The sequence below is a fragment of the Symphalangus syndactylus genome, chromosome 24 (assembly GCF_028878055.3).
Source record: "Symphalangus syndactylus isolate Jambi chromosome 24, NHGRI_mSymSyn1-v2.1_pri, whole genome shotgun sequence".
Lineage (NCBI taxonomy): Eukaryota > Metazoa > Chordata > Mammalia > Primates > Hylobatidae > Symphalangus > Symphalangus syndactylus.
The window spans coordinates 43,749,783-43,761,239 of record NC_072446.2 but is presented as its reverse complement, the minus strand read 5'-3'; the positions used below and the strand labels follow the sequence as shown (position 1 = coordinate 43,761,239).

At 46.4% G+C, this 11,457-nt stretch overlaps 1 protein-coding gene across 8 annotated transcripts in view; it reads left to right on the top strand.

Annotated features, from left to right (window-relative positions):
* Window positions 1-1,611: 1,611 nt before the first annotated feature.
* Window positions 1,612-11,457, top strand: part of ZNF343 (zinc finger protein 343) — a 37,977-nt gene continuing 28,131 nt past the window's right edge. For 4 of the 8 annotated variants that reach the window (XR_010119364.1, XM_055264944.2, XM_055264941.2 and 1 more), the window contains exon 1: window positions 1,612-1,834. The gene's annotated coding sequence lies outside the window, so the exon portion shown is untranslated. Of the gene's footprint in view, window positions 1,916-1,974; window positions 4,398-11,457 lie in introns of those variants that run through there. The other 4 variants (XM_055264943.2, XM_055264940.2, XM_063633484.1 and 1 more) reach the window with 3 other exon arrangements.

Genomic DNA, 11,457 nt, shown 5'->3' with positions numbered 1-11,457 from the left:
ACATTTGTCCTGAGTTCCTTTCTCAGGAACACCAACCATCAGGCCTCCCAGATAGTATCAAGGAGCTGCAACTTAACAAATCATTGCATATGGACAATGAGAACCCACACTCCTCATCAGTCATGATTGCCTAACCGATCACCTCTTTCCTGTTCCAACTTACCTCTCCCTAATTTCTGTTTTCCCACACATAGTTACATTTCTTCCCTGCTATACAAATCCCTGATTTTGGTCAATCAGGGAGATGGATGTGAGACTGATTTCCCATCTTCTTGGCTGCAGCACTCAATTAAAGCCTTCTTCCCTTGCAATACTCGTTGTCTCAGTGATTGGCTTTCTGACTGGCAACCAGCAGGACCTAGACCCAACCCCTGGTGTTTCAGTAAGAGATTCTGCCCAGTACTAACATGGCAGCCTCCAAGACAAGAGAAGGGAATTGGTCCTTTCTGTGAAAGGCAGGACAGAATATCAAGAAATGTTTGTCTGTCTCCTGGCTCACAATGGCCTTGGGGCCATGTTCTCTATCTCCTGAGTACTGGAGAACAGAGAAGTCTCAGGAGGCTGATATTGGGAAGGTGAAAAGAAATAAGAGGATGGAGGAGGTGTTGGAGAAAATAAAAACAAAATCTCCTGCTAACCCAGAAAATCCCCTTCACAAACGTAGAAAAGAACAGTTTTATTACCAAATAATATTGAACTGGACTGGGAAGCACATCACAGACAATCTGCTAATCAGATGCCAGACAGAAAGAGATCTTACTTTTTATCTAGTTGGGCAGATACAATCTATTACAAACATGTCCTCAAAATTAATGGTAATTTGCCCCCTTGTAAGAGGATTTGACATTGTTTGCTGTACAATTTTTCATAATTCATTCTAAATTCACCTGGTAATTGGAGTAGCCATCTACACTAGTTAATTGCCTTTATCAAAAAGAAAAAATAAAACTTTTATCTATGACAAGCGGGCGGTTACCAGTTTGGAGCTAGGCACCTAAGCTAAACTCCCAAGGTGACAGGGAGATAAGGGCACTATCTTCTTCATTGTTTACATTTCAAAGAGATGGCTCATCAGGCCTTTGGGGGAAACATTCCTATTTTGTAAAGCTGGCAGGTGCTGCATTCAGCCTTTCGAAAGTATCAGGTACATATCAAAGGAGCACTTATACATAGATTTCTCATGGAAATACTCCAAGGGCGTGAGGTCAGGTTTATTTCCCCTTCAGTAACAAGTAAAATTTAATTCAATTTGTATTTGCCATTAAGATTTAAACGCTCCTCCTATGAGCTGAAGGTCTGGTCCGCAAACCCCTAACTGCTGTGTTACAGAAGGTACCAGCGTAGCACTATGTAAGTGCTCACGTAAGGTAGTTCGCGTGCTATGGAGCCTCAGCCCAGGGAATTCAGCCGGTCCGGTGCAGGACACTCTGTAGTCAACGCACGCCTGACAGCCAGCGCACTGCTCCCGCTAGATTCGCCAATCAGAAATGACTTCCCTCGTTGACCCCCAACTTCCGGAAAGGCCTGCGGAAGCTGCCGCAGAGGCTTGTGGGGAGTGTAGTCTTTTTTTTTTTTTTTTTTTTTTTTTTTTTTTTTGCAGAACGGGCCGAGGGGACAGAGACTTCACTCGGTAGCCAGAACCTGTTTTCAGCATGAGTATTTTAAGCAGAGACGGAGAGGCTGTCACTGCAGTAGCCGCTGTCCTGGAAAAGTAACCTTTGCACGGCCCAGAAGCGGCTCTGTGGCGGCCAATGGGAGCCGAAGCCTGCGAGGATGTTGGGAACTGTAGTTCTGGCGTCGGTCGGCGGCCGAGGCCCTGGGCCCACTGGCTCTGGTGAGCGCGGCCTCCGGGGCTCCTTGGCCCCAGGATGCCCTCTCTCGTGGGGAAAGGAGGGTCGGGAAAGGCCGGGCGTAGGTTAGGTCGCGGGGTAGAGTGTGGCCGATGGGGAGTGCGGGTTGGAGATACTTGGTTTTCGGAGGAAGGGGCTCGGCTCGCGGTGCTCATTGGGGCGGGGCGATGGGGTGAGCCCCTGCTTGCCCGGAGCTCCGCGGACCTTTTTTCCCCCCGGGGGGACGAGAGGGACCTAGAACTCTAATGTCTGTCTTGAACCAGGCGGGATTATTCTGAGTCAACCAGTTTTCGAATAGGGAAGGCGGCACCACTCTTGCGTCCTGGGGTTTATTTGGGCTGTGGGGATGAGTTCTGCCAGGACCAAATGGACCAACATCCCCGCGGCTGGGGTGGCGACGTGGCTAGGTCCGCACATCCCTGGGGGGTTTTTGGCTGGAGAGCGTTTTGAGTCCTGCATCACCGAGTTTTTCTGTTTTTTGGGTGGGGCTGGATATGTCCCAAGTGGTGACCGGGGTGGTTAGGGGGAGGCCATCTCAGGCCTTGATGCCTGATGGGCCTTGGTTTATTAGGGGTTGGGGGGTGGAAGTGGAGGTGCGCTTGACGTGGTCAAAATATCCTGAGAGGGTCTGGGCGAGTGTCTTGGGTCAGGAGTCCCTGGGGTTTTTAGGGAGGTGAGGGAGGTTTTGTCCTCTGGTAATGGTGGGCTGTATCACTCTGACATGCATCTAGGCAGCTTTTTTGAATGGGGGCAGGCCTTTTCTCTGGGACCTGTTGTCTCAAGGTGTGTCATGTGGGAGGTGCCCCCTGTGCTTTGTGGCAAAGATCCTGGGTTTGGTCGTCATCGGGGTGGCCCGTCTGGCTGACTCCTTTCCTGGACTGCTTTTCCCTCACATGTTAGTGTGTCCGGAATTGGTGGGTTCTTGGTCTCACTGACTTAAAGAATGAAGCCGCGGACCCTCGCGGTGAGTGTTACAGTTCTAAAGGCGGCGTGTCCGGAGTTTGTTCCTTCTGATGTTCGGAATCGGAGTTTCTTCCTTCTGGTGGGTTCGTGGTCTTGCTGGCTCAGGAGTGAAGCTGCAGACCTTCGCAGTGAGTGTTACAGCTCTTAAGGTGGCACGTCTGGAGTTGTTCGTTCCTCCCGGTGGGCTCGTGGTCTCGCTGGCTTCAGGAGTGAAGCTGCAGACCTTTGCAGTGAGTGTTACAGCTGGTAAAAGCAGTGTGGACCCAAAGAGTGAGCAGTAGCAAGATTTATTGCAAAGAGCGAAAGAACAAAGCTTCTACGGTGTAGAAGGGGACCCGAGCGGGTTGCCGCTGCTGGCTCGGGCAGCCTGCTTTTATTTTTTTATCTGGCCCCACCCACGTCCTGCTGATTGGTAGAGCCGAGTGGTCTGTTCTGACAGGGCGCTGATTGGTGTGTTTACCATCCCTGAGCTAGACATAAAAGTCCTCCACGTCCCCATCAGATCAGTTAGACACAGAGTATCGACACAAAGGTTCTCCAAGGCCCCACCAGAGCAGCCAGACACAGAGTGTGGATTGGTGCACTCACAAACCCTGAGCTAGACACAGGGTGCTGATTGGTGTGTTTACAAACCTTGAGCTAGATACAGAGTGCGCATTGGTGTATTTACAATCCTTCAGCTAGACATAAAGGTTCTCCAAGGCCCCACCAGAGCAGCTAGATACAGAGTGTCGATTGGCGCATTCACAGACCCTGAGCTAGACACGGTGCTGATTGGTGTATTTACAATCCCTGAGCTAGACGTAAAGGTTCTCCACATCTCCACCAGACTCAGGAGCCCAGCTGGCTTCACCCAGTGGATCCTGCACCGGGGCAGCAGGTGGAGCTGCCTGCCAGTCCCGTGCCGTGCGCTTGCACTCCTCAGCCCTTGGGTGGTTGATGGGACTGGGCACCGTGGAGCAGGGGGTGGCACTCGTTGGGGAGGCTTGGGCTGCACAGGAGCCCATGGAGGGGGTGGGAGGCTCAGGCATGGCGGGCTACAGGTCCCGAGCCCTGCCCCGTGGGAAGGCAGCTAAGGCCTGGTGAGAAATCGAGCATAGCGCCGGTGGGCTGGCACTGCTGGGGGACCCAGTACACCCTCCGCAGCCGCTGGTCCGGGTGCTAAGCCCCTCATTGCCCACATTGCCCAGGGCCGGCAGGCTGCTCTGAGGGGGCGGGGGGGGGCCCACCAAGCCCACGCCCACCCGGAACTCCAGCTGGCCCGCAAGTGCCACACGCAGCCCCGGTTCTCGCTTGCACCTCTCCCTCCACACTTCCCTGCAAGCTGAGGGAGTAGGCTCCGGCCTTGGCCAGCCCAGAAAGGGGCTCCCACAGTGCAGCGGTGGGCTGAAGGGCTCCTCAAGTGCCGCCAAAGTGGGAGCCCAGGCAGAGGAGGCACCAAGAGCAAGCGAAGGCTGTGAGGACGGCCAGCACGCTGTCATCTCTCATTAGGGCCAAACATCTGGTTTGGGGCTGTGAAGGATTAGGTATGGTAGGGAACTCTGACGGCTTCTAGTCAACAATCCAAATCACTTCTGGCATATGGTGAGTTCTGGATATCAGGCGTTTAATTTTATTTTTCATTTTTTCATAGGGACAAATTTTAAACCTACCCAGTAGAGCCATTCAGTGAACTGCCACGGACTTGTCACCAGATTCCACATTTGTTAACTCATGACCAATTTTGTTTCATCTACATCCCCTCAACCCTGTGTGTGGATACAGTTTGAGAATCGTCAGACCCCACAGGGATTGGTCACTGCTGACATCATTACTGGCCCAACTGGCTAAGGGTGTGGCGCTCCACAGCTAGACTTCAAATCTAGGCACTTTCTAGCATTGTCAATTTGAGGAAGGTATATAACTCATGGAGCTTTGGGGAGGTAAAACTTGTATGGTGTCTGGAATTGTCTCTGGTATACAGTAAGAGTTTAGTAAGTGTTAATTATTACTAATAGTATTACAACTTGAGGCCCATAGGCATTAAAGGGATAAATATGTAATAGCAGCTTGACAGGGCAGACTGTATTCGGATGTCCCCACGTGGCTCTGTCCCCTAGAAACTGTTTACATTATTCTCTTCTCTGACAGATCGGAGGCTTTCTTGTTAAAGGAAAAGGAGGCCTGCTCTTTTTTTTTTTTTGAGACACAGTTTCACTCTTGTTGCCCAGGCTGGAGTGCAGTGGTGCGATCTCGGCTCACCGCCACCTCCGCCTCCCGGGTTCAAGCGATTCTCCTGCCTCGGCCTCCCGAGTAGCTCGGATTACAGGCGTGCACCACTATGCCCGGCTAATTTTGTATTTTTAGTAGACACGGGGTTTCTCCATGTTGGTCAGGCTGGTCTCAAACTCCTGACCTCAGGTGATCCGCCTGCCCCAGGCCTCCCAAAGTGCTGGGATTACAGGCATGAGCCACCGCTCCTGGCCGGCTCACTCATTTTATTTTTTTATTTTTTATTTTTTTATTATACTTTAAGTTTTAGGGTACATGTGCACAACGTGCAGGTTAGTTACGTATGTGTACATGTGCCATATAGGTGTGCTGCACCCAGTAACTCATCATTTAACATTAGGTATATCTCCAAATGCTATCCCTCCCCCCTCCCCCCACCCCACAACAGGCCCCAGTGTGTGATGTTCCTCTTCCTGTGTCCCTGTGTTCTCATTGTTCAATTCCCACCTATGAGTGAGAACATGTGGTGTTTGGTTTTTTGTCCTTGTGATAGTTTGCTGAGAATGATGGTTTCCAGCTTCATCCACATCCCCATAAAGGACATGAACTCATCATTTTTTATGGCTGCATAGTATTCCATGGTATACATGTGCCACATTTTCTTAATCCAGTCTATCATTGTTGGACATTTGGGTTGGTTCCAAGTCTTTGCTATTGTGAATAGTGCTGCAATAAACATACGTGTGCATGTGTCTTTATAGCAGCATGATTTATAATCCTTTGGGTATATACCCAGTAATGGGATGGCTGGGTCAAATGGTATTTCTAGTTCTAGATCCCTGAGGAATCACCACACTGACTTCCACAATGGTTGAACTAGTTTACTGTTCCACCAACAGTGTAAAAGTGTTCCTATTTCTCCACATCCTCTCCAGCACCTGTTGTTTCCTGACTTTTTAATGTTCGCCATTCTAACTGGTGTGAGATGGTATCTCACTGTGGTTTTGGTTTGCATTTCTCTGATGGCCAGTGATGATGAGCATTTTTTCGTGTGTCTTTTGGCTGCATAAATGTCTTCTTTTGAGAAATATCTGTTCATATCCTTCGCCCACTTTTTGATGGGGTTGCTTGTTTTTTTCTTGTAAATTTGTTGGAGTTCATTGTAGATTATGGATATTAGCCCTTTGTCAGATGAGTAGATTGCAAAAATTTTCTCCCATTCTGTAGGTTGCCTGTTCACTCTGATGGTAGTTTCTTTTGCTGTGCAGAAGCTCTTTAGTTTGATTAGATCCCATTTGTCAATTTTGGCTTTTGTTGCCATTGCTTTTGGTGTTTTAGACATGAAGTCCTTGCCCATGCCTGTGTCCTGAGTGGTATTGCCTAGGTTTTCTTCTAGGGTTTTTATGGTTTTAGGTCTAACATTTAAGTCTTTAATCCATCTTGAATTAATTTTTGTATAAGATGTAAGGAAGGGATCCAGTTTCAGCTTTCTACATATGGCTAGCCAGTTTTCCCAGCACCATTTATTAAATAGGGAATCCTTTCTCCATTTCTTGTTTTTGTCAGATTTGTCAAAGATCAGATGGTTGTAGATATGCGGCATTATTTCTGAGGGCTCTGTTCAGTTCCATTGGTCTATATCTCTGTTTTAGTACCAGTACCATGCTGTTTTGGTTACTGTCGCCTTGTAGTATATTTTGAAGTCAGGTTGCGTGATGCCTCCAGCTTTGTTCTTTTGGCTTAGGATTGACTTGGCGATGCGGCCTGTTTTTTGGTTCCATATGAACTTTAAAGTAGTTTTTTCCAATTCAGTGAAGAAAGTCATTGGTAGCTTGATCGGGATGGCATTGAATCTATAAATTACCTTGGGCAGTATGGCCATTTTCACGATATTGATTCTTCCTACCCATGAGCATGGAATGTTCTTCCATTTGTTTGTATCCTCTTTTATTTCATTGAGCAGTGGTTTGTAGTTCTCCTTGAAGAGGTCCTTCACGTCCCTTGTAAGTTGGATTCCTAGGTATTTTATTCTCTTTGAAGCAATTGTGAATGGGAGTTCACTCATGATTTGGCTCTCTGTTTGTCTGTTATTGGTGTATAAGAATGCTTTTGATTTTTGCACATTGATTTTGTATCCTGAGACTTTGCTTAAGTTGCCTATCAGCTTAACGAGATTTTGGGCTGAGACGATGGGGTTTTCTAGATACACAATCATGTCATCTGCAAACAGGGACAATTTGACTTCCTCTTTTCCTAATTGAATACCCTTTATTTCCTTCTCCTGCCTGATTGCCCTGGCCAGAACTTCCAACACTATGTTGAATAGGAGTGGTGAAAGAGGGCATCCCTCTCTTGTGCCCATTTTCAAAGGGAATGCTTCCAGTTTTTGCCCATTCAGTATGATATTGGCTGTGGGTTTGTCATAGATAGCTCTTATTATTTTGAGATACATCCCATCAATACCTAATTTATTGAGAGTTTTTAGCATGAAGCATTGTTGAATTTTTGTCAAAGGCCTTTTCTGAATCTATTGAGATAATCATATGGTTTTTGTCATTGGTTCTGTTTATATGCTGGATTATGTTTATTGATTTGTGTATGTTGAACCAGCCTTGCATCCCAGGGATGAAGCCCACTTGATCATGGTGGGTTAGCTTTTTGATGTGCTGCTGGATTTGGTTTGCCAGTATTTTATTGAGGATTTTTGCATCAATGTTCATCAGGGATATTGGTCTACAATTTTTTTTTGTTGTTGTGTCTCTGCCAGGCTTTGGTATCAGGATGATGCTGACCTCATAAAATGAGTTAGGGAGGATTCCCTCTTTTTCTGTTGCTTGGAATAGTTTCAGAAGGAATGGTACCAGCTCCTCCTTGTACCCCTGGTAGAATTTGGCTGTGAATCCATCTGGTCCTGGACGTTTTTTGGTTGGTAAGCTATTAATTATTGCCTCAATTTCAGAGCCTGTTATTGGTCTATTCAGAGATTCAACTTCTTCCTGGTTGAGTCTTGGGAGGGTGTATGTGTCCAGGAATTTATGCATTTCTTCTAGATTTTCTAGTTTATTTGCGTAGAGGTGTTTATAGTATTCTCTGATGGTAGTTTGTATTTCTGTGGGATTGGTGGTGATATCCCCTTTATCATTTTTTATTGCGTCTATTTGATTCTTCTCTCTTTTCTTCTTTATTAGTCTTGCTAGTGGTCTATCAATTTTGTTGATCTTTTCAAAAAACCAGCTCCTGGATTCACTGATTTTTTGAAGGGTTTTTTGTGTCTCTATTTCCTTCAGTTCTGCTCTGATCTTAGTTATTTCTTGCCTTCTGCTAGCTTTTGAATGTGTTTGCTCTTGCTTCTCTAGTTCTTTTAATTGTGATGTTAGGGTGTCAATTTTAGATCTCTCCTGCTTTCTCTTGTGGGCATTTAGTGCTATAAATTTCCCTCTACACACTGCTTTGAATGTGTCCCAGAGATTCTGTTATGTTGTGTCTTTGTTCTCATTGGTTTCAAAGAACATCTTTATTTCTGCCTTCATTTTGTTATGTACCCAGTAGTCATTCAGGAGCAGGTTGTTCAGTTTCCATGTAATTGAGTGGTTTTGAGTGAGTTTTTTAATCCTGAGTTCTAGTTTGATTGCACTGTGGTCTGAGACACAGTTTGTTATAATTTCTGTTCTTTTACATTTGCTGAGGAGTGCTTTACTTCCAACTATGTGGTCAATTTTGGAATAAGTGTGGTGTGGTGCTGAGAAGAATGTATATTCTGTTGATTTGGGGTGGAGAGTTCTGTAGATGTCTATTAGGTCCACTTGGTGCAGAGCTGAGTTCAATTCCTGGATATCCTTGTTAACTTTGTCTCGTTGATCTGTCTAATATTGACAGTGGGGTGTTAAAGTCTCCCATTATTATTGTGTGGGAGTCTAAGTCTCTTTCTAGGTCTCTAAGGACTTGCTTTATGAATCTGGATGCTCCTGTGTTGGGCGCATATATATTTAGGATAGTTAGCTCTTCTTGTTGAATTGATCCCTTTACCATTATGTAATGGCCTTCTTTGTCTCTTTTGATCTTTGTTGGTTTAAAGTCTGTTTTATCAGAGACTAGCATTGCAACACCTGCCTTTTTTTGTTTTCCATTTGCTTGGTAGATCTTCCTCTATCCCTTTATTTTGAGCCTATGTATGTCTCTGCACGTGAGATGGGTTTCCTGAATACACACTGATGGGTCTTGACTCTTTATCCAGTTTGCCAGTCTGTGTCTTTTAATTGGAGCATTTAGCCCATTTACATTTAACGTTAATATTGTTATGTGTGAATTTGATCCTGTCATTATGATGTTAGCTGGTTATTTTGCTCGTTAGTTGATGCAGTTTCTTCCTAGCCTCAATGGTCTTTACAATTTGGCATGTTTTTGAGGTGGCTGGTACCGGTTGTTCCTTTCCATGTTTAGTGCTTCCTTCAGGAGCTCTTTTAGGGCAGGCTTGGTGGTGACAAAATCTCTCAGCATTTGCTTGTCTGTAAAGTATTTTATTTCTCTTTCACTTATGAAGCTTAGTTTGGCTGGATATGAAATTCTGGGTTGAAAATTCTTTTCTTTAAGAATGTTGAATATCGGCCCCCACTCTCTTCTGGCTTGTAGAGTTTCTGCCAAGAGTTCAGCTGTTAGTCTGATGGGCTTCCCTTTGTGGGTAACCCAACCTTTCTCTCTGGCTGCCCTTAACATTTTTTCCTTCATTTCAACTTTGGTGAATCTGACAATTATGTGTCTTGGAGTTGCTCTTCTCAAGGAGTATCTTTGTGGCGTTTTCTGTATTTCCTTAATCTGAATGTTGGCCTGCCTTGCTAGATTGGGGAAGTTTGCCTGGATAATATCCTGCAGAGTGTTTTCCAACTTGGTTCCATTCTCCCCGTCACTTTCAGATACACCAATCAGACGTAGATTTGGTCTTTTCACATAGTCCCATATTTCTTGGAGGCTTTGTTCATTTCTTTTTATTCTTTTTTCTCTAAACTTCTCTTTTTGCTTCATTTCATTCATTTGATCTTCTATCACTGATACCCTTTCTTCCAGTTGATCCAATTGGCTACTGAGGCTTGTGCATTCGTCACGTAGTTCTCGTGCCTTGGTTTTCAGCTCCATCAGGTCCTTTAAGGACTTCTCTGCATTGGTTATTCTAGTTAGGCATTCGTCTAATTTTTTTTCAAGGTTTTTAACTTCTTTGCCATGGGTTCGAACTTCCTCCTTTAGCTCAGAGTAGTTTGATTGTCTGAAGCCTTCTTCTCTCAACTTGTCAAAGTCATTCTCCATCCAGCTTTGTTCCGTTGCTGGTGAGGAGCTGCGTTCCTTTGGAGGAGGAGAGGCACTCTGATTTTTAGAGTTTCCAGTTTTTCTGCTCTGTTTTTTCCCCATCTTTGTGGTTTTATCTACCTTTGGTCTTTGATGATGGTGACGTACAGATGGGGTTTTGGTGTGGATGTCCTTTCTGTTTGTTAGTTTTCCTTCTAACAGTCAGGACCCTCAGCTGCAGGTCTGTTGGAGTTTGCTGGAGGTCCACTCCACACCCTGTTTGCCTGAGTATCAGCAGCGGAGGCTGTAGAACAGCGGATATTGGTGAACAGAAAATGTTGCTGCCTGATCGTTCCTCTGGAAGTTTTGTCTCAGAGGAGTACCCGGCCGTGTGAGATGTCAGTCTTCCCCTACTGGGGGGTGCCTCCCAGTTAGGCTACTCAGGGGTCAGGGACCCACTTGAGGAGGCAGTCTGTCCGTTCTCAGATCTCCAGCTGTGTGCTGGGAGAACCACTATTCTCTTCAAAGGTGTCAGACAAGGACATTTAAGTCTGCAGAGGATTCTGCTGCCTTTTGTTTGGCAATGCCCTGCCCCTAGAGGTGGAGTCTACAGAGGCAGGCAGGCAGGCCTCCTTGAGCTGTGGTGGGCTCCACCCAGTTCGAGCTTCCCGGCCGCTTTGTTTACCTACTCAAGCCTCAGCAATGGTGGGTGCCCCTCCCCCAGCCTCACTGCCGCCTTGCAGTTTGATCTCAGACTGCTGTGCTAGCAATGAGCAAGGCTCCGTGGGCGTAGGACCCTCTGAGCCAGGCGCGGGATATAATCTCCTGGTGTGCCGTTTGCTAAGACCGTTGGAAAAGCGCAGTATTAGGGTGGGAGTGACCTGATTTTCCAGGTGCCATCTGTCACCCCTTTCTTTGACTAGGAAAGGGAATTCCCTGACTCCTTGCACTTCCCGGGTGAGGCAATGCCTCGCCCTGCTTTGGCTAATGCTTGGTGCGCTGCACCCACTGTCCTGCACCCACTTTCTGACACTCCCCAGTGAGATAAACCTGGTACCTCAGTTGGAAATGCAGAAATCACCTGTCTTCTGCATCGCTCAAGCTGGGAGCTATAGACTGGAGCTGTTCCTATTTGGCTATCTTGGCTCGTCGCATT